The 22109-nt window shown below is 44.2% G+C and overlaps 2 pseudogenes; one reads left to right on the plus strand and one right to left on the minus strand.

Moving 5' to 3' along the window:
- Positions 1 to 768: 768 nt before the first annotated feature.
- Positions 769 to 4312, plus strand: LOC124665033 (annotated as a pseudogene).
- A 1354-nt stretch (positions 4313 to 5666) lies between these two features.
- Positions 5667 to 22109, minus strand: part of LOC124665035 — a 44606-nt pseudogene continuing 28163 nt past the window's right edge.

The raw sequence follows: 22109 nt of genomic DNA on the forward strand, positions 1-22109 counted from the left end.
AAATTGTAAAACTTATCCTAGAAAAAATGGGAATCCATCTTTTTCGGGATTAGGCTTGTTCATATTGGGATGAGAATGGCTACGTATTCTAGATCTGTTTTTCTTACTCTATTCAAGGTTTTCACAACAAGCCGAAGCCTACCTACCAGACTGATCTTTTGTCTCTTGGGTGTATATGCTTCCTTTACTTTGATATGCATCTTAGATACATTTTAAAATGTCAAAAAATTATAAACAAAAATTCACGTGTATATCTTTGCATACTACGTGCGCATAAAATCTTTCCCAAAAAAATCAAATTGTCGTTTGGACTGTGTAAAAATACAAAGTTGTATGCTAAAAACAAGGCTTTTGTGGGACATGTTTTATCTTTTTTCATCAGCCATAGAAAAACGTCAGTTTTTCGCGAAACTGTACGAACACACATAGATTGTTGAGATGTACATGCGAAGTTTTTTGTTGGAATTTTTGAAAATTAAAAATATGATTTTTAGGTGGAGGGAGCATATCTCCCACTAGGGAAGGAAAACAAATGTGTGGGTGGATACTAAATGTATAGCATATGTTTGAAGCATGAAAATGTATTTTCTAAGTTCTTTTATTTCGAACTAATATGCGAACTTGTAACATCATGGATTCCATATAGATGGTCCTTTTAACTCTTCTATTATTTAATAAAAATAAATTCAACTTACTAGTGTAAGTTTCTTACTTTAGTGTGGAGTATGAATCTAAAAGTGTAAGTACTATTTTTAATATCAGAATGCCATGCCACGGGCACAGAGTGGTCAAGCACACGGCGAGGAGCAGCAAACCTTTGACAATTACTCTGAAGAATTAGATGGGGTGTATGGTGATAATGTTGACTTTGACATATCGCTTAGCAACAGAAACATAAGTCGGGGGAACCCCACTAATGATCAAGATGGCATTGGCCCAAAACCAAGGAAGAAGCGCCTACAGAGGCTCACTTTCCGGCAGAACCAGATACTTCAAGGGTATGAATACTACTAAGGATACTATGATTGATTTCAAGTTGATAATTATCTTCTTCTTTTAGAAGTGCAAATATTCATGACAATATTTTGATCTTTAGTAATTTTTAACCCAATAAATTTGGTTGAAATGAATTGCATCGTATCTGTAGCAGTGATGGTTTGTCCACATGATCATGTAAATACATATCCCATGTTTGATCCTTCTTCTAATATATTGATCTACCTATAAAATGTAAAAAGGCCTCTTTAAGAAAATGTGATAAGGATAATAGTTTACACACGTGCAAACTTCTTGAGTTTGTTATAAGAATTTAATGACTTTCCAATTGTCATTTTTTTCTCACTTGAATGAACAGACATTTTAGCTTTTGTACTCGCCCGGATGAATATCGAAGGAGGGAGCTGAGTGAGATAACTGGTCTTACAGAACAACAAGTGAAGTTTTGGTTTCAGAACAAGATAACACAAGTCAAGGTCTGGTCTTAAACATTCGCAGAATCTCAATTATACAGTTTGTATCAGATCATCTACCTCGCCATTAAGTATGCATTATCAGCTATTATTCCACTGTCATAGCTTCACTTCTTAAGTTACACTTACTGTATGTAGCCTTAGCCCTTATCAGGATGTATCGTAGAAAACACTCTATCTTGAAATTAGTTATAATTTTCTGTACATGTTCTGTGACATAAACTGCAGAAGCTGAATGAAAAAGAAGAGAACTATAGATTGAAAGTGGAGAATGTAAGGTTGAGTGAAGAAAATAAGAAGCTTAAGGAAGCTCAGAGGACTATGTTTTGTCCCACTTGTGATCCACTGCCAGATAACCAGCTCTCTCCAGATATGCAAAGGCTCAAAGAGCAAAATAACTGGCTGGAGCTAGAGGTACACATATAATCAAGCCTCTCAGGCATTTTCAATCAAGTTTCAGTAAGCTAGAAACATTTGGATGAATATGTTTCAAGTTCGGTAATATAACACTAAGCTACAGAGTATTATGAAGATTGCACCAATGTTGTATTATTTTCACTTACTAATGTCTTTCCTTTCATTTGGCAGATTTCCCAATTGCAAGCTGAAACACTTCAAAATTCCAGACAACCTTTCCAACATGACTCGTCTGCAGAAAATGTTGTTACGAGACAAAATGACATACAAATCATTGTTGAACTAACTAATAATGCAATGGACGAGTTTACCACTTTGTCCAACTCACATGGCCCTCTATGGCTGCCTGTCCCTGGTGGTTCATTTGAAATACTGAACAAGATGGCTTATGCTACACAATTTGGTCGAAAAAATAGTGCAGATAAAATAGGATTCAAGACCGAGGCCACTCGTGCTGATGTTGTGGTCATGATGGGCACCAAAAATATTATGGATTATCTCATGGATTCTGTAAGTTATATACAAATTGTATAAAAAGTCTAGTTATTCTTTGTCAACCAAAAAAGTACATAATTTCAATGCTAATGCAGTTGATGTTATTTCAAGTCGCGATCTGATCCTAATGTTAAATAAATGCAGGAGTGCTATGCATCTCTCTGTCCCGGAATTCTGTCAAGTGCAAAAACCATTAAGGCTTATAAGTGGCATACTAATGTAGGCTACGATGGCGCTATGCATTTGGTATGTATGGCTTATAATTTTTGTCTTTAGTGCAAAGATCTTTTCCAAAATAAGACAAATCTTCATTACCGACAAAACAAGCACACTATACTAAGGTAAAATTAGTTTTCTTCACTAATTGACATCTTTTGTTTGCTTGAAAACAACAGATGACAATTGAGATGGTGTTCCCGTCCCCCCTGGTACCATCGAGGAAATGCACATTCGTGAGGTCCTGCAGGGAGCTACAAAACGGGACAACACTCATTGTTGACGTGTCCTTGGATAGCAGTGATGGCACCTTCTTCCAATGCCGCAAGATGCCTTCAGGAGTGCTAATTCAGCCCCTAGAACATAACAGCTGCAAGGTATGGTAAAGAAAGACTGAAAATTGATAAATAACTACCATGTGGTGATACTGGTATATATGAAGGCGAATTAGCCCATGCTTTATTTGCTCGGAAATCTTGTTGGCAGATCATCGTCATAGAGCATGTTCTAGTAGATGATACCGGAGTTCAAGGCCTCTACCAGCCATGTACGAGTGGACTCATGTTTGGAGCTAGGCGGCTGGGCAACCAGCATCGCACGGCGGTGCTTGCGTTTAAGAGACACCTTCCACGTTATTACCGAAATGCTTTAAGAGGTAAGTCGAACCTACGAGATCTTCGGTGTACGAAACTCGAACCGAGCAAATCTCGGAAGGCATTTCTTTACAGAAACAAGCTTTTCCTCTTTGGTTTGTTTCAGCCAACTCAAAGGGGAGGAAGTCCCTAATGAAGCTAGCCGATGGCCTGCTTGTCAGCTACAGCAACAGCATCGCCGCCATCCCTGAGGACACATGGACCATCGTATGCGGCGCTGGTACGGAACAAGATATCAAGATCGCGCATAGGAGGAACCATGACCGCCCGAACACAGCTATTGTGTCTGTGAGCGCATCATTCCAGCTTCCAATACCACTTAGGGTCACGTTTGATCTGCTCAGGAACAACACGCTGCGTGCACAGGTACACCAATGAAAATACCCTGATCTACCTCTCCAATCACACACGTGGTACGGGCATTTCGCTTCTCTCCGCAAGCTAGCTATGTACTCATGTCATGTGTATCTTACACAGTGGGATGTGCTAGTGAAAGGTGGTGTCGTGAGGGAGGAAGTCTGTCTCTCTGGCAGCATAGAAGCTGATGATACCGTCTCCACACTGCATGTTAAGGTACCAAACACATCTAGCTTCAGTACCTACAAGAGCCATCGTTTTCTTAGGTAATCAGATATCTCACTCCACTAACTCAAGTATATTTGTGTGATTGACCAGAATGCCGCAGAAAAAAGGGAAAACATCATGATCCTCCGAACGAGCTGCTATGACGTGTCGGGCTCGTTCATTGTTTACGCACCCATCGATACCCAACTGATGAACAAGATCCTGAGCCCAGGGGACATGGGGGAGAGCAATGTATCCATTTACCCCACCGGCTTCTCCCTCCTCCCCGTCAGTGAGTCTGCCCAGGGTGGCATTGCCCTAGGCGAGGATGGAGAAACTCTTGTAACCGTGGGGTTCCAGATTCTGCTGAAGTTCGCACGTGGCAATGGCTTATGTCCTAAGTCTGTGGCTGCGACCATCGATCTCATGTCTGAGAACATTGCGACTATCAAAACATCCTTGATCAACAACCAGTCTCATGTACAACGTACCAGGTAATATTATTCATGTTAAAATGCACTAATACTAACATGTGCTCAGTAATCTGGTGATGACAGCTTGTTGTTTGCACAGAGGGAAAGGAGGCACAATGATAGTGGAAGGACGTAAATCAGCGTCGAATACATTGTCAGTTCAGATCAACTGTATTTCTCCTGGTGTTACTACAATATATAATTACATTTCTTTTACTATTTGCAACTTTCAGCTTGCAATGAGAACTTGTAATAATGGTTTAACAACCAGAACTATGTTATGTTTCCTTTACTATTTTCAATTTTCAGCCTATAATGGGAACCAGACCTATGTCATGTTATTGCTGTATTATCGACTGCCCTGTAACCATACTGTTGGATTTTCTTGTGAATTTAGTGACACTATGGATGCTATACTATAACCTGCAGTTCCTTTTTATTTGATTCGTGCTATTTTTAAACCACAGTTTTGTTAATTTGACTACACAATGCGGTATTAGGGTTTTGAAAACCCTTTACACACAAAGTTAGCAAACAGTTTTCCCTGCTAGATGGCTAACAGAGAAATCTGAAATCTCAAAACAAGTCCTACTGTCGACCCTTATGCACTTCACATATTTCCAGTATCACCGTGACTCCAATATTAGTGCTTTGTCCGGTTCTAATAGCCGGTTGTTTTTACCAATTCCGGTTTTTGGTATTCACTTGTCCACAGTAAGGGGCTATTCGGATTGGTTGTAGTACCTATGTATCCATCGGTATCTAGAGGTACCTATGTATCCATCGGTATCTAGAGGTACCTATGTATCCATCGGTATCTAGAGATAATTACTGGTGGAGACACAAATATTACCACCACTCCAAGCAGGCCCTAAGGGCGCACCCAGTTCTCCGTTGTAGTACAGTCATATGTTCTGTAAGAATTAATTTAGGCGGAGGCTCGATAACTATTTTGCATTTGACAGTAAGCAGAGAGTGAAAACATTAAATGATAGCTTAATGGAGAAAATGAACAGGAAATTATCAGTAAATATCATATTGTTTATCACCAGTTCACTGCAACAGATTATGCATTCCATGAGAAGCATTTCAGGAAAAATTATTATAATTTAGTGACATGAGGGGAAACTTATTGTTCACTAATTTAAGAATCTTAAGTGGGTCTGGAGGTTAGAACAAGCTAGTTACAAAACTAGTACAAAGCCAAGTCAGCCAGTAAAGTAAATGCTCTCTGAACTAAAACAGCTATACCTGGAAACAAAATAAGAGAAGACAAGTGTGTCAGCTTCCCTAACCTCAATTGCGAACGTATTATGATCACACATCCCCATGCCTGTTCATCTCTGATGTTTTTGGCTTGCTACAGCTTCCAAAAGGATTTAAGTTCTCACAGAAACATGGGTGATCAAATTAAGCCACGAAGGACATGATTGGTTGCAATGTTTTAAATTAAGACCATCCCAGTTCTTCATCACGATCAGGGCTTCCAGTTTCCTGAAGCTTCGCGAGTTTCAGTTTCAGTTTGATATGGTTTTCCATGAATGCCTCTTTGTGTCTCCACTTATCCACAAACATTTTCAACTATTGTGTCTTTTCAATCACCTGCATTGCCATATTGACCAAAGCATACAGAAAGGCAACAATCAACTCGTGGGTGAAATCAGCCCCCTTCCTGCTCACTTTTGTCCATAATATGAGTACAATAGAGTAATTCCCAGTAGAGAGATGACCGTTGATAAGTGAGAGGTACATCTGATTATTTTGCTCAGATAGCAGGAATACCATCCTCCGGCATGTCCTCCAACCATCATATATCCTCCCAACCTTATAAAAATGCATGTATTTTATGGAGCTCCAATCATGCGTAGCGATCTCTACACTTGGGCCATGAACTACTGCATGCAAGAATGATGCCATGAGCTCAGGCTGGTTGTTATCTGTCAAGCCCTGTCATTGTAGTAAGATAACTTGTCCTAAGAACTGGTAGCCTTGCCTCCCTCGTATCCTTGAAAAGAGCAAATTCAGACTGAAAAATCATGGGATGCCACCGAAGCATCAATAAGAGCATCATAACTGCCAGCATCAAGCAGCAACCTTGCTGCAGTAGTCTCCGCTACAGGTTGTGCATGCAACCTCTGTGGTCTTTCGCTCCTTGCAATATGCTTTCATGTTTGGGTAGTATGTACCCAGCCCCACAGAGGTCTCTCGAGCAGTCATTTCATCGAGTATGTTATGAGCCTTGCTCAGTAGAGAAAGCCCAACACAAACATTGGCAATCCTAAACTCAACAGAACTGTGAACTACCGGCAATTGATTAGTGGACTCAGTATCTTGTTCTCGAGCGCGACAACATCGGCGGCGGGTAGGGCTCTCGGAACGGGTCCGGCCGGGAGGTGGGGGCGGCGGTTGGGGCGTGGCACGAAGGAGTAGACACGGAGGGGATCTCGAGGGTTCCGGAGGATAGCGATGATGAGGAGAAAGGCCTCGCGTTTAGAGGGGGTGTGGCGGCGCTGATACAGCAGGCGGCGGGGATCCATCATAGGCGGGAGAGGTTCTGTCATTAAGATGTTCGACCGCTGGCCAATGAAGCGAGCGAAGTTGCAGCCAGAGGGATTTTGCATGAAAACCCCATCTTTGAAGCTTAATTTTACAAACCGAACTTAGCACCAGACTGAACATGAACGTGGCAGATAGTCTTCAGAGTTCAGTGGGGGTAGTTTGGCCTTGTCACCTTGGTGTCAAACAACTCGTGGGACATAATATGTACACAGCCGGTGTATCTTGGGGAAAAATACAGGCGCCGCTCTCCAAAAACCTAGCCGCCTCCTCTTCAGACTCTGCTAAGCGTAGATTGCCGTGGGAGTTGGAAATCTATGTGGTGTAACTTTTCTTCAGGTCCTTGGTACGTCTCAAACGTATCTATAATTTTTGATGATTCATGCTTGTTTTACATCAATTCATATGTATTTTGTTTACACTTTATTGCACTTTTACATGATTTTCGACACTAACCTATTAACAAGATGTCACAGTGTCAGTCCATGTTTTCTGCTGTTTTTGTATTTCAGAAAAGTTGTACAAGAAATATTCTCGAAATTGGACGAAACAAAAGCCGAAGTCAATATTTTACCGAAACGAAGACGAAGTCCGGAAGGGGGACGAAGAGGCGCACCAGGGTGCCTACACCACCCCTAGGCGCGGCCTAGGCCTAGCCCGCGCCTAGGGTAGGTGTGGGGCCACCAGACGCCCCACCAACCTGAATCCCCCACCTATTTTATACATCTTCTTGGGAAAACCCTGGATACCTGAGCCTCCATCCACGAAAAGTTCTGTCGCGGCCGCCATCGCAGAATCTATCTCTGGGGGTTCTGAAGATCTTCCCGGCACCCTGCTGAAGGGGGAAAACATCGCTGGAGGCATCTACATCGCTATGCCCGTCTCCGAAGTGATGCGTGAGTAGTTCATCCCTGGACTATGGGTCCATAGCAGTAGCTAAATGGTTATCTTCTACACCATGTGCTTCATGTATCGATCTTGTGAGCTGCCCTGCATGATCAAGATCATCTTTATGTAATCATGTATGTTTGGTTTGCTGGGATCCGATGAAAGTTGAATACTATGTTAAGATTAATTATATATTCATTTCATATGTTATTTGTGATCTTGCATGCTCTTCGTTGCTAGTAGAAACTCTGGTCAAGTGGACACTTGTGACTCCAAGAGGGGGTATTTATGCTCGATAGTAGGTTCATGCCTCTAGTTTCCTGGGAGAGTGACTATAACTTCTAAGGTTGTAGATGTGTTGTTGCTACTAGGGATAACCCAACAATGTTTTATCCGAGGGAAACTCTATTGTTTACTTTACACACATTGCTTAATGCGATAGTCTGTTCCTTACAACTTTATACTGGAAGGAGTGCGAACGCTAATCTGAAGGTGGATTATTAGTCATAGATGGATTACGGTCTATGTATTATGTTGTAATGCCCAATACCAAATTATCATAGTAATCATCTTGTCATGTATCGATCGATATTCTGTCAATTGCCCAGCTGTAATTTGTTTACCCAATATGTTATTTCTTTATGGAGGGACACCTCTAGTGACCTGTGGACCCCGGTCCTATTTCCTTTACTGATAAATTCAACTGCAATCATGTTCCGTTTACTTTCTGCAAACATCTCCTTCCATTCGATATGTCTAATCCTTTGTGTTCAGCAAACCGGGGAGATTGACAACCTCACTGTAAGTTGGGGCAAAGTACTTTGGTTGTGTTGTGTGCAGGTTTCACGTTGTTGCTGACGTCGGTAGTGCGCCATGCCACTAGTCAGCCAGCAACACCTTCAGAAGTCACGCCTTTCTCCTACTGGTCGATTAAACATTGGTTTCATGCTAAGGAAAAACTTGCTGCTGTGCTCATCACACCTTCCTCTTGGGGTTCCCTAACAGCGTGTCCGTATACGTCGACTACACGCCATCAAAAAAAAAATTCTGGCGCCATTGTCGGGGAACTGAAGAAAATTTACACCACAGATATTTATAACTCCCACGTCAACTGCACGCCAGCAAATTGTTTTCTGGCGCCGTTACCGGGGAGAAAGAGGATTTCTTCAAGGGGAGTCTCTCATCTCCAATCTCTTTACTTTGTTATAGTTTGCTTAGTTTACTTTACTTTGTTCTCTTTTGCTTTCATTATATCAAAAACACACAAAAATTAGTTTACTTTTATAGTTGTATTTATATCAAAAACATAAAAAAATAGTTTCTTACATAGTTGTTATTTCATTTTTAGTTCATTATGTTGATTCCTAAGTATGATCTGAAGGACCTATATGTAGGTAGTGGTTCTATAATTGGGAAAGATAATATTGAAAAATTCTTCAATCCTGTTAGTAGGCACAAATATGTTGAAGATAAATCCCTGGTAGAACTTCCTCCTGATTATGAAATTGTTGTAGCTTGTTTAGTTCAAATGTTGGAGGTTAGATTTGTTAGCCTTAATCCTTTTATGCAGGAAATGTACTTTTAAACTCCATGAAATTAAGGAGGATGAAAAGAAAGATTTTATCCTAAAAACTTTGCTTCGAGAATTTAAAGATGTGGTTATAGAAGCTAGGAAAGTTTTTGATCGGTTTGATAAGCTAGGCTCATGTGTAGATATCTTTGGTACGCTTGACCAAACCAAAAGTAGTAAAGAAGGTAGAATACCAATACCTTTCAAATTAGTAGCAATGCATGAAGCTTGGGAAAAGAATTTTGATTGGATTGCTCCTGAAAATCTATTTGATGAAAGTAGTGAACCTAAAAGTGCAGAGAAAGGGTCTTCTAAAAGTCATATTGATAAAATACAAATATTTTTTGAGAAGACTTCTCGCATTGATTTTGATGCTTCTCACTTGATAATACTTGATGCTCGCATTTTTACTGCGCCTAGCTGAAAGGCGTTAAATAAAAAGCGCTTATGGGAGACAACCCATGTTTTATTTACAGTAATTTTCTTTTTTGTTGAGTCTTGGAAGTTATTAGTACTTTAATGACCTCTCCTTATCATTTTTATTTCGTTTTTTGGCAAGAATAGGCCTCTAATAGGGAAAAAGTAAAATTTGGGGAAGTTGCTGTCCTAAAAACAGATTATGTGTTGTTACCATAAGATTCGTAAAAATAGCCAAAGCGTAATTTTGAGCTGTCATTTTTTATGCATATGCTTAGGTTATTATCTAACTTTCGTTAGTTGACCACTTTTCGAAATAAGCAACAGAGCATTTTCAGAACTTTCAATCTTTACCTGATGTTCTGTTTTGACAGATTTCTGCACTATTTGCATTTGCCTCTTAAATCTATTTTTTTAGTTCTTTTGATCAAAAAACTATTTAAAAAGTTTCTACAGTAGCTTATGCTTTAATAGATGCTTTATATATGTTAGTAATGAACAATAGTGGATTCGTTTATTTTGATTGTACTAATGCTGCTAATGAAGAATTGTGCGAAGTTTTTGTATGAAGGAAGTTTTCAAGTGTAGGGAGAGAAGAATGATGTGATAGGATGAAGAATGGACAAAAGCTCAAGTCTGGGATGCCCATGCACCCAAGTACATATTCAAGAGGTACAAGCGTCAAATCTTGGGGATGCCCAAGGCATCCCCTCTTCATCAACAAAGCAACAGGTCATCTCTCTATACGCTATATGTTTATTGTTTCATACGCTATGTGTTGTTCTTGGGGCGTCATTTTTTTAGTTTAGTTTTGTTTAATGTAGCATATATTGGATCCCGGCACATTTGTTTTGGAGAAAGACCCGCTCATTTTAATTGCATAGAACGCTCTAGTTTTCGCTGTTATTGTTCTGCGAGTGTTCTAGTTTTCTGGTACTGCGCTTAGCTCTTGTTCTTTCACTTAAATTTTATTCAGAGCACGTTAGTATTATTTATGTATGATTAGCTCTCTGGTCCATAATGTATTTCATCTCTGAGAGTTATTTCAAATAAGTTGATTGGTGTTGGATACGAGTAAAATATTTCATAACTATAGTGATGCAAATGGAAGCTTGTCTAGACTGTGGCATAGACTTTGGCATGTCATGTTGGATGTTACTTAGTATTTATTATTTAGCATGACTTGTTTCAAAAGGTTGAGAGTGCATAATGTGTCATTTATAGAATCATGTGTTGTTTCTGTCATAAAAGCATAATATTGTGGTATTCTCCTTTGATGCCATTATTGCTCTCTTAGTTGGTCGCTTCCAGTCTTTTGCTAGCCTTTACCGAGTATGAGCTCTACTTGTGCATCCAACCACCAAAAATCAAAGTTGCCAATTGTGTCCACCATATCTACCTATACGTAGTATTTCACCGCCACTCCAAAGTAAATTTCTTGTGTGCTACCTTTAAACCTTTAAAAATAATCACTTGTTTTGTGTAAATTATAGCTCATGGGAAAGTAGTCTAAAAAATATTGTGGCAAGTATTATGTCCTATGCATTTTTAGTTCTTATAAGTTGCTTGTTGTATGATAACCATGATGTCATGGGGAACACCATCAATATGCCTTTGTTGAATATCATGTGAATTACTATGCATGATCATCTTGTTTGAAGTAAGGGAAATTTACCATGAGTTGCAAAGATTTGAGTATGCATATTGTTAGAGAGGAACATTGGGCCGCCAACTAAAGCCATGTTCACATGGTGGAAGTTTCAGCTGGGGAAAAGTACAAATATCTGTTGTCCTTGTTTTTCCGGTATGGATGTCCAAAAAAATTGAGATCCATCAAAATTGAGAAATCAAATGAGATTCATCTCCTAAGGACCTTTGTGCAGGAGGTAAGGAGGTACCCCTTTGTGACACTTGGTTCATATGTATGCGATGAAAATCCATGGAAGTCCAAGCTAATTAGGACAAGGTGTGAGCAATATTTGTATATTATGCATGAGGCAAGCAAACTTAGGAAGTAATTATGCATAAGCCATACTATTTATTACTACCGTTGACATAAGTAGCACCTCTCAAAATAAATATTTTCAACACTCCTATTGCTTTCACAATAAAAAGCTCTAGCACATGGGTAATCCCTGCTTCCCTCTGCGAAGGGCCTTTCTTTTACTTTCATGTTGAGTCTCCACCTTCTACTTTATGCACCGATTAAGAGAGCATAGTTGTCATTCTTAGTGCAATGTGCCTAGTCCCAAAGTTATTATTGATTGATTCATGATTGTGCTATTGCTTGCTCTTAAATTATTTGTATCTAGTCACCCTCTGAACTTTGAAGGTTTCCTTGCATTTATGTTTTGCTATTCCATAAGGACATGTTGAGTAACACGTTATTATGTTTACTCTATGATCATAAACACAAAGTTTCTTTCAATGCACTATTAGTCATGATCCTTTGTTTGAATTACTCTTCATGTTATAACATAGTTGCTAAGTTCAATTGAATTATATCTATCATGCATATGTTAGAGTACTTAGATCCCATCTCACAATGCTTTACATACTTGATCAAGATTATGTTGGCTTCATGTCACCTCAAAATTTATTTTGTTATCACTTACCTACTCGAGGACGAGCAGGAGTTAAGCTTGGGGATGCTGATACGTCTCAAACGTATCTACAATTTTTGATGTTCCATGCTTGTTTTAAACCAATTCATATGTATTTTGTTTACACTTCGTTGCACTTTTACATGATTTCTGGCACTAACCTATTAACAAGATGCCACAGTGCCAGTTCCCCGTTTTCTGTTGTTTTTGTATTTCAGAAAAGTTGTACAGGAAATATTCTCGGAATTGGACGAAACAAAAGCCGAAGTCAATATTTTACTGAAATGAGGACAAAGTCCGGAGGGGGGACGGAGAGGCACACCAGGGCGCCCACACCACCCCTAGGCGCGGCCTAGGCCTGGCCCGCGCCTAGGGTACGTGTGGGGCCCACAGGCGCCCCACCGACCTGAATCCTTCACCTGTTTATACATCTTCTCGGGAAAACCCTGGATACCCGAGCCTCCATCCACAAAAATTCCGTCGCGGTCGCCATCGCCGAACCCATCTCGGGGGGTTCTGAAGCTCTTCCCGGCACCCTGCCGGAGGGGGAAATCATCGCCGGAGGCATCTACATCGCCATGCCGGCATTTGAAGTGATGTGTGAGTATCTCATCCCTGGAATCTGGGTCCATAGCAGTAGCTAGATGGTTGTCTTCTCCACTTTGTGCTTCACGTATCGATCTTGTGAGCTGCCCTACATGATCAAGATCATCTTTATGTATTCCTCTATGTTTGGTTTGATGGGATCCGATGAATGTTGAATACTATGTTAAGATTGATTATATATTCATGTCATATGTTATTTGTGATCTTGCATGCTCTCCGTTGCTAGTAGAAACTCTGGCCAAGTGGACACTTGTGACTCCAAGAGGGGGTATTTATGCTCGATAGTAGGTTCATGCCTCTAGTTTCCTGGGAGAGTGACTTTATAACTTCTAAGGTTGTAGATGTGTTGTTGCTACTAGGGATAACTCAACAATGTTTTATCCAAGGGAAATTGACGTGGGCATTACCCTTCGGGTAACCAATGTTGCTCTACCTTACGTGGACCAACAGGAGGCCCATGAAGGAACCCGATGGCAAGATGGGCCACTAGGGCGGTGCGACGGAAGATTACTTGGAGTACAAGACGCGGAGGAAGCCGAACAAGGAAAGATGGGAGATAGATCTACTGTAAACCTACTTGTACTCGATTAGACCTCTCGAGACCTGGCCACCTATATAAAGGCCAGGAGAGGGGCTATCGAGGGACACAATTAATCTTAGCAATACTAGCCAGCAGAAGCTTAGAACTAGGTTACCCTAGCAACCAGCATCTCGACGAGATCACAGCCGAATTATTCGGCACCCCATTGTAACTCTGTTTTCATCATAATCAAGAACGGACACGCGGGACGTAAGGGTTTTACCTCATCGAGGGCCCCGAACACAGGTAAATCGCTCTCCCCGCTTGTACGTATGCCGATGTCTCGTGTCAGCCTGCAGGATTCCATCAACCCTAAGCCCCTATCGGAGGGCATTGCCTAGGAGCACCCTTGACAATTGGCGCCGTCTGTGGGAACCCTGTCGGCACAAGGCAGGGTATCGGCAGATCCGATCATGACACCGGCGGCTTCGCCGGCAGCTTCATCAGCAGCTTCATCGACACCATCGTCACCAACCCTGGGAAGCCCGATTCGATTCGGCTCCTACGAGTTTACTCCACACAGCGATTCCTCCCGCTCGAACTTTTCAGATCTACAAGGGAACACGGAGATGACCTTCGGCAGCGTCCACTACAACGTCAACGCAGAGGGAATCCTTCGATTGCTGGAAACCCCCACTTCCGGATCGGCGGGTTCAAGCGCGTCATCATCACTCGATCTGTCGGCTGGACTGACGGGATCGACGTGCTCACCCGTTCCCTCGACTCCCCGCTCGGTGTCCTCCATGTCGGTAGGGTCGGATGATTCCTCATCCTCGAAACTAACTTCGTACTCTCGCTCGAGCTGTGACACCAGGCACGGGCTGGGATCAAGCGACACGCCGTTCATACGCAACGCCCAATATTCATCGGGGAGAGGACGAGTATCAACAACATCATCCGGGGAACCACCCGAAGAACGGCACACCATCAGGTTTATGTCGCCAATAACACGGGAAACGCAAGGCGCGAGAGGAGACGAGGACCATACCCCCCGTTCCGGTAGAAGGGCAAGTTTTGAAAACAGCGCCGGCAACCGCGACGAGCGATTACACCATCGCGGATGAGGAGTGGGCGGAAGCAAGGGCAGCGGTACTCAACAACACGCCGCTCCCCGCGGGAACTCGGTTGGAACCCTCAATGCTTATCGCTCCATACTAGAGAAAACCGGGAGCACTCGTCGAAAGATCAAGCCACCCTTGAGAGACGCCTATCTGCGGCGGATCGATCCAGCGAGCGGCGAAGGGGCTCGCGAGGGAGTGCCTCCCGAAACACTCACGGAACAGGCAAGAACCGGTCAAGACTATCCGAGGCTTTCGAGAAGATGACGCCGGGAGAAATAACGTCGAACCTGACCAAATCCTTTATGACTATGGATACCGCCGGCATGCCACGGCCGAAAACCGTTGCAGGAGCAACGGCCAACCTCGCCGCATACCTCATCAACCAGCGCCCCGAAGGATCCATGGCTCAAGCTCATCGAGGTGCCCTGGAGAGTCTCGCAATATTGGGGAACAACCTAGTCCCACCAAAAGAAAGGACCATCGTCCAAGGCAGTGGGTTGAAACATCATGCGAGAGATGCTCGAGACGAAATCACCCAGAGCAGGATCGACAAAGCAAGGCGGCGACACGCCGCTAGGAAGGACGACGACAGCGATTCTTCGGACGAAGACCAGGAGTACGACGGCGAGCTTAGGGGAGCCGACTTGTCTAAGTTACAAGATCCGCGAAACGATGCCGCCCAAAAAGTTCAAGCCTACCCCTACCGATGCCGCCAAGTACGATGGGCAGCAAGAACCAAGGTCCTGGATAGACGACTACTGCACGGCGTGATCCTGCACAAAGGAAACCGAGATAGCAGCAATGCAATGCTTACAGCTTTACTTGAAGGATTCAGCACGGGCCTGGCTAAGGGGGCTGCCAAAAGGTTCTGTTAAATCATGGGATGACCTAGTAGATGCCTTCGTCGCCAACTTCCAAGCAACATACAAGAGGCCTGTCGGAATCGAAGAGCTGCGGAATTGCCGCCAGAAGCAGAGGGAGTCGATGCGTTCATACATCGGGAGATTCACAAAACTCCTGAACGCCGCCGAAGACGTATCTCTCGACAGAGCAATCGACGCTTTCAGCGACGGCGTTCAGCGGGAAAGCTACATAGAGGAACTTGGGCGCAAAAAGCCAAAAACCATAACCAAGTTAATGGAAATCGCCAACAGCTGGGCCGATGGCGAAGACAACGTTCGAAAGCCACGACAACGCAGCGACGACGAAGAAGATGACCAGCCGAAACATGAATCGGGTGGTCGAAGGGATCGCAACAAGAGAAGGAAGAACCGCAGTTACGATGACAACAACTTGGTGGCCGCGAGCTACTCCGATCGGCGAGGTGATCGGTATGATGACGAGGCGAGATGATCGACGGGACGGTAATCGGAGCAACTCACGGGAACCGTGGCAACTATAAACCACGACAACGAGAGAACACCCGAACTACCCTATGCTGAGCGGATCAACGCCCCATGCTACTGCATTCATATACCGATTCCAAGGATGGTAAAATAAAGTCTAGCCACCTGCTCGGGACGGCATCGGCGGTTCATCGATATGCATAAACTCATCCAGCGAGCGAGGCCAGCAACAGCTACCACCACCACCACCACCCCCACCGCAACATCGAGGTCCGACAAGCTCAACCTCATCAACCCAACGAGGCATTTCCACCACCACGTGGGCGGATGAGCATGATCCATAGGACAGGTGTCTCGAAAAGAGAGATGAAGAAGCTCACCCGAGAGATCAACTTGGCGAGAAAGCATCATGGCAAACATCCACTGAGTACGTCGAATGGTCCTCTCGGAACATTACGTTCGGTCGAAGCGAGATCACCCGATGACCATACCAAAACCGAGTCACGCTGCCTTGGTAGTCGAAGCACAAATTGGGGGTTCAAGATGAGCAAAGTCTTCATGGATGGTGGAAGCGGGCTAAACCTGATATTTGTCGACACAATTAGAAGTATGGGGATCACCATGAACATGTTGGAAGAAACAGACACCTGCTTCCACGGGATCCTTCCAACCGCACCGGGCTACACTCTCTTGGCAAAGTCTACCTGAATGTCATCTTCGGCAGGGCCGACAATTTCAGGAAGGAAAAGATCGAGTTTGAAGTGGTGAACTGGGAGTCACAGTATCACGCTATACTCGGGAGACCAGCGTATGCCAAGTTCATGGCTGTGCCGCATTATGCATACCTCAAGCTGAAAATGCACGGAAACAACGGGACAAACATCACGAGTCTATGGAAGTTTCTCACGCTCGGACAATTGTGATCGCGACTTTCGGAGGATTGCTGCAAAGTTCGGGTCACGAGCAAGAAATCGTCGACCCTCCGCCCAAGCTGTCTATACGAGAAATTAAGGAAGAAAAAGATGGCGGGGACGCCAAGAAGAAGCCAGCCTCTCTCACCCTTAAAGCTTCGACAGCAGAAGCTTCGGCGCGAAGCTTCGGCGGCGGAAGCCTCGGCGGCAAAGGGTTCGGCAGCTGATGGCACAGAAGGCTTAGGAGATAGCAAGACGATGGCAATCACCGCCCAAATCCCTGACAAAACCAGCAACGCTGCAGCAATCACTAACGCGGTGAAGAAGCCAGAAGAGGAGAAGAACCCCTTCCGTTCCTAAGCAGTCTACTAGCCTTTACTCTCTTTTCTCCTTTACTTTAAACAGGGCTTTCCCTTTTCCGCCCTCTAGCGTCGTGCTTACCTTATTAATAAGAACTCAAGCCTTATTTCCTTGTTAAGCATTGCAGTAACGACAAACTTCTAAGCCCCATCACTATGCAAACATAGTACAAGGCAGAAGATCGCGCTCCAAAAAAGCCTCTACGGGTGCTAAAGGACGTTCACCTTTCCCTCCGCTATAGATGCCTCTACGAGTGCCGTAAATAGCAAGAGTTTGGAAATACACATAAACAACAACCCACGTTCGATATTTTACTTATGAAAATATCAAAGAACAACGGGCTCATCGGCAGAATCACTACACCCGAAATATTCGGGAGTGCCTGTCGAAATTTAAAACGGTTGAAAGCAAAGTTGCGCATACAACAGGTTTAGCAAGACCTGCAACACGAGCTGATCACTCACATGATTTGCTAACCAACCAATATACATACATCTAAACGAGCAATTAAGATTCGCTCAAAACTTGCCAACGGCAATAACATGGTAAAAGTACATATGCATGTATCTACCGAATGAGAGGGCATCATTACATAATCCAGACACTTGGATAAAGTAGCCAAATTCTCTATTTACAAAACAAACATTGAATCTCTGAAATCACTCTTGTGGAGTTCCTCTTTCTTCAGGTACCCTTGAGTTTTCCTCGAGTCTGTCGACAACTATGTTGGCAGGCAACAATACGTTCGGGTACAACGCCTCCAAGTCTCCAGTAGCGTTGGCAATCGACAGTAAACCTGCCGAAGGATAACGGGCAAGAACAAGGGCAAGTGTAAACCTGGCCCCTGCAAAAACTTGCGCACGTACCAACTCTCGGACCTTCTTGGCGTTACCAAATTCAGACATCAAAGCAAGGAGAGTTGGAGGAATTACGTTCAAAGGGAACATTGTCTTCCAAACCACCCTCATAGCCTTATAGCACTTGTCAAAAAAGGTATGGACCTGCTGAACCCGATCTTGAAATCGCGCGACAGCCGAAGCCTTCGAGTGCTCCCGCCAGAAAATCTCTTCGGATGAGGATAGCTGGGTCAATGCATTCACACGTTCGTGAATCCGTTTGTTCTCCTCTGTACGGTTCAGAGCTATGACTGGCACAGAAGTAAGCAAAGGATCAGATAAGATTCTATCAATCAAAGGGCGCAGAGATCAAAGGACTCACAGTTCAAGCTTTCGGTAGCCTTATGTAGCTCAGTAAGAGCATACCGCTCTACGACGGCTGCAATCTCGCTCTTCTTGTTGACAATTGCAGCCAAGGCGTAAGTGCTACGCAGGTCCTTTTCCATCTGCGTGATTCGGTCCTTCATTCGTTGGACCCGATCACCTTCGGGAAGAACGCCCGAAGAGTCATCAACAAACGAGGGCACCGGGAAAACCTGCAGGCAACAGCGTCAAAAGGATGATGGTTATGGGCAAATCAAGCATCCAATGTAACTCCCATCGGGAGAGGTACAAGAAATTCCTATCAGAAGAAGTACAAACGAAGATATTATGACAAAAGTACGGCGACAACATTGCCAGACACGGTGTTCATTACAAACTTGGGTTCTCGCAATGCGAATAATGTTTCATACTAGCCCAAGGATAAAATTGTTACAACAATCAAGGAGCCCGAGTCCGAGTCGACGGTCGGGGCCAACCGATGCCTTTCCCGACGAAACTAAATCAAGGAGCTGGCGAGCACAAGTACGGGCGGATGCTCGTAAAGGCGCTTAAGTTAACAAGTCGCCCATCTTTCTCTTTCGGCAGCTCCTTAGTCATTTCTTCAATGTCAGCCTTAAAGCCGTAACCCATCATAAGTTGGAAGGCAAGGAGGGCACCATAGGTACGTGAGGTGCGCTTGAATACCTCGATGACATCCTTAGTGTCGACTGCGAAGGCATCAATCAGCTGCCCTAGAGTCTTCTCCTGCTTGGCCTTGGGGAATATCATTGAATGCATTCGCGCCAGAGCACCCTTTCCCTTGTCAAGCAATTCCCGGGTAAGCTGGTGGGTGGCGAGAACCATTGACACACCATTTGCCGGGGAGTTGCTTGGAACTTTGTCCAAAGCGAGTAGCGGGGATGCTGGCGGCTTCGCAAAGAAATTAAAGGGAATCGTTGACGAAGAAACAGATTCATAAAAAGTGGTAATCTGCAAGAGATGTAGGGACTTACCAAGCAGGGCCAAGGCAGACTGACGGAGGAGTTCATCCTTTTCTGCCGCCCGAGCTTCCTCTTCCTTCAGCCTCTCCTTCAGCTTGTTCAGTTCTTCTTTCAGGGAGTCGACCTCCTGGCGAGCTATGGCGGCCTTTTTGATGGCGCCATCCAGCTTTGAAGAGGAAGACTTAGCCTCCTCCTGCAGCCGGATTTTGTTCGCCTCCAGAGAGGTGAATTGAGAGGCGAAGGCCTCTAAAGAGGATATCACACCTCGTAGATCCTTGAAGAAAGGGAATGTTTTACAAAGATCATTAGGCAAAGACACATTCCAGAAGATTCTTGTTAAAATCGACAAAGACTTACAGAAGGAGGAGCTGCGGCAGCAGCAGGAGCATCTTTCCCTCTGGAAAGGGAGGAGGCAGTCGATGCTTGCGCCGCGGGAGCCGCCTTAGGAGCCGAAGCTTCGGAAGCTGCGGCGGCTGGTGAGACAGCATCAGACCTGACCCTCTTAGGTGGAGGCTCAATAAAATTATCGTCACTACAAGGAAGGTTTGATCGACTAAGTTATGAGAAAAATATGAAAAGACCAAGGAGCTGAAAATAGTAAGAAGAAGAAAAACACTTACGTATCAAGGAGATCATCTTCATCGGCAAAGCCGCCGATTGACCTCTTCGTAGGTGGAGCCCTGATCTCCTCCGCAGCTGCATTAACAAAGGCATCGTGATCAGCGTCATCATCACGCACTGATCCCTCCGTGTCGCAAGTGTCATCGGGCGATGGGGGAGATTGGTGTGAGCAGTTTCAGAATCTATCAGGTCATCGCTTGTTGGGTTTTTATGCTCAACAGTACGAGAGTCAACGGGTTCTGAAGAGCCTCTTCCTTCGGAAGTATCATTTGGCAAGTTATGAAAATCCCCGGAAGCTACGAGAGTCTGTAGAAGAAAAGACGAATGAGAATAACAGTAATCATGTTGATTAAGTAAATAGCAGCATAAGAAGAATCTGAGGAGGGAAATTACCTCTGGTGGTGGATGATCGGCATCAAAAGGAGTATACGGGGACAACAATGGGATTGAGTCTTCTTGACTGAAGGAAGTGAGGCGACGGACTTCATCAAGCAGTTCTTTTTCCGACAGCTCGGCAGCGTTAATTACGGTCTCATACTTTGGACCCGAATACAACCACATTGGACAGATTCTAGCCATAACTGGTTGGACTCGACGTTTCAAGAACACTGCCGCTACCTCAGTACCAACCATGGTTTGGCCATCAGCTTCTTTAATCCGAAGAAATCTAGCAAATAGTTCGTCGGCAGCTACTTTTTCGTCGGGAGAGAGAACATTCTTCCAGGAATTCTTAGGCTTGGCTTCAAGGGCATCGACAAAACAGGGAAGCTGAGATTCGGGTGATAAAGAATCCTTGATATAGAACCACTTCAATCTCCACCCTTCAACGGACTCTCTCATTGGGAAATTGAAGTAATTGACATCCGAACGAGCTACAAATCCCACTCCTCCGGTGACAAAAGATCCGTTACTACTGCTGTCGAGGGTACTCCTCGCCAATGCCCTCCGATAGGGGCTTAGGGTTGACGGAATCCTGCAAGCTGACACGAGACATCGGTTCACAGCCAAGCGGGGAGAGCGATTTACCCAGGTTCGGGGCCCTCGATGAGGTAAAACCCTTACGTCCTGCCTGTCTGTTCTTGATTATGATGATAATGGGTTACAATGGGGTGCCGAATAGTTCGGCTGAGATCTCGTCGAGATGGCTATTGCTATGATGACCTAGCTATAAGCTTTTTCTGGCTAAGATTGCTAAGATCGATTCCGTCCCTCGGCAGCCCCTCTCCTGGCCTTTATATAGGAGGCCAGGTCTCAAGGGTCCTAACCGAGTACGACTAGGTTTACAGCAGTTTAGATCCAATGTTTCCTTGTTTGTTCGCTTCCTTGTCTTGCCCGTCAAGGAATCTTCTAGTGCGCCGTCCTAGTGGCCCATCTTGCCTTCAGGTATCTTCATGGGCCTCCAATTTGTCAATACCAGATAGGGCAATACTGGTTACCCGAAGGGTAATGCCCACGTCGGTAGCCCCGAGTGTCTAGCCGAAGATAATTCGGGTAGAGACTAATGCATGTTTTTCCTCGACATTCTTCTCCTTCATTGCTCTTGTTCATCTTGATTATGCTTCATCTTCTTTTTATCGGGTGCGCGTCGGCGCTCCGATGGGAGTAACTCCCGAGTCTAGGTACGGACGCTTGCAATCCGTGCGTAGACTCAAGTTGTACTACTCGAATACTTTCCTCTGCCAAGTTTTTCACAAGTCTTCATAGGTCATCCAATACATTTTATTTTCGCAAAGGATAATGAGTAACGTGCCCAACTTTTTGTTGGCTAACTGCCAGTGGCAAAACAACGTTACTCTACACAGAATCAAGTCCCCGGGCATGATCCTGGAGTGCAAAAAACTTTCAACGGGTGTGCACCTCCTCCCGATGGGAGTAATTAATGAAGTGTGCAAAAAACTTTCAAACTTTTACTCCTTCGACTGCTTATTCTGTGGAATCTTCTTTTTATCGGGTGCGCGTCAGCGCTCCCGATGGGAGTAGCCCCCGAGTCCAGGTTCGGATGTTCGCAATCCGCGCGTGGACTTGATACGTCTCCGACGTATCGATAATTTCTTATGTTCCATGCCACATTATTGATGATATCTACATGTTTTATGCATACTT

The sequence above is a fragment of the Lolium rigidum genome, chromosome 6 (genome assembly GCF_022539505.1).
Source record: "Lolium rigidum isolate FL_2022 chromosome 6, APGP_CSIRO_Lrig_0.1, whole genome shotgun sequence".
Classification (NCBI taxonomy): Eukaryota; Viridiplantae; Streptophyta; class Magnoliopsida; order Poales; family Poaceae; genus Lolium; species Lolium rigidum.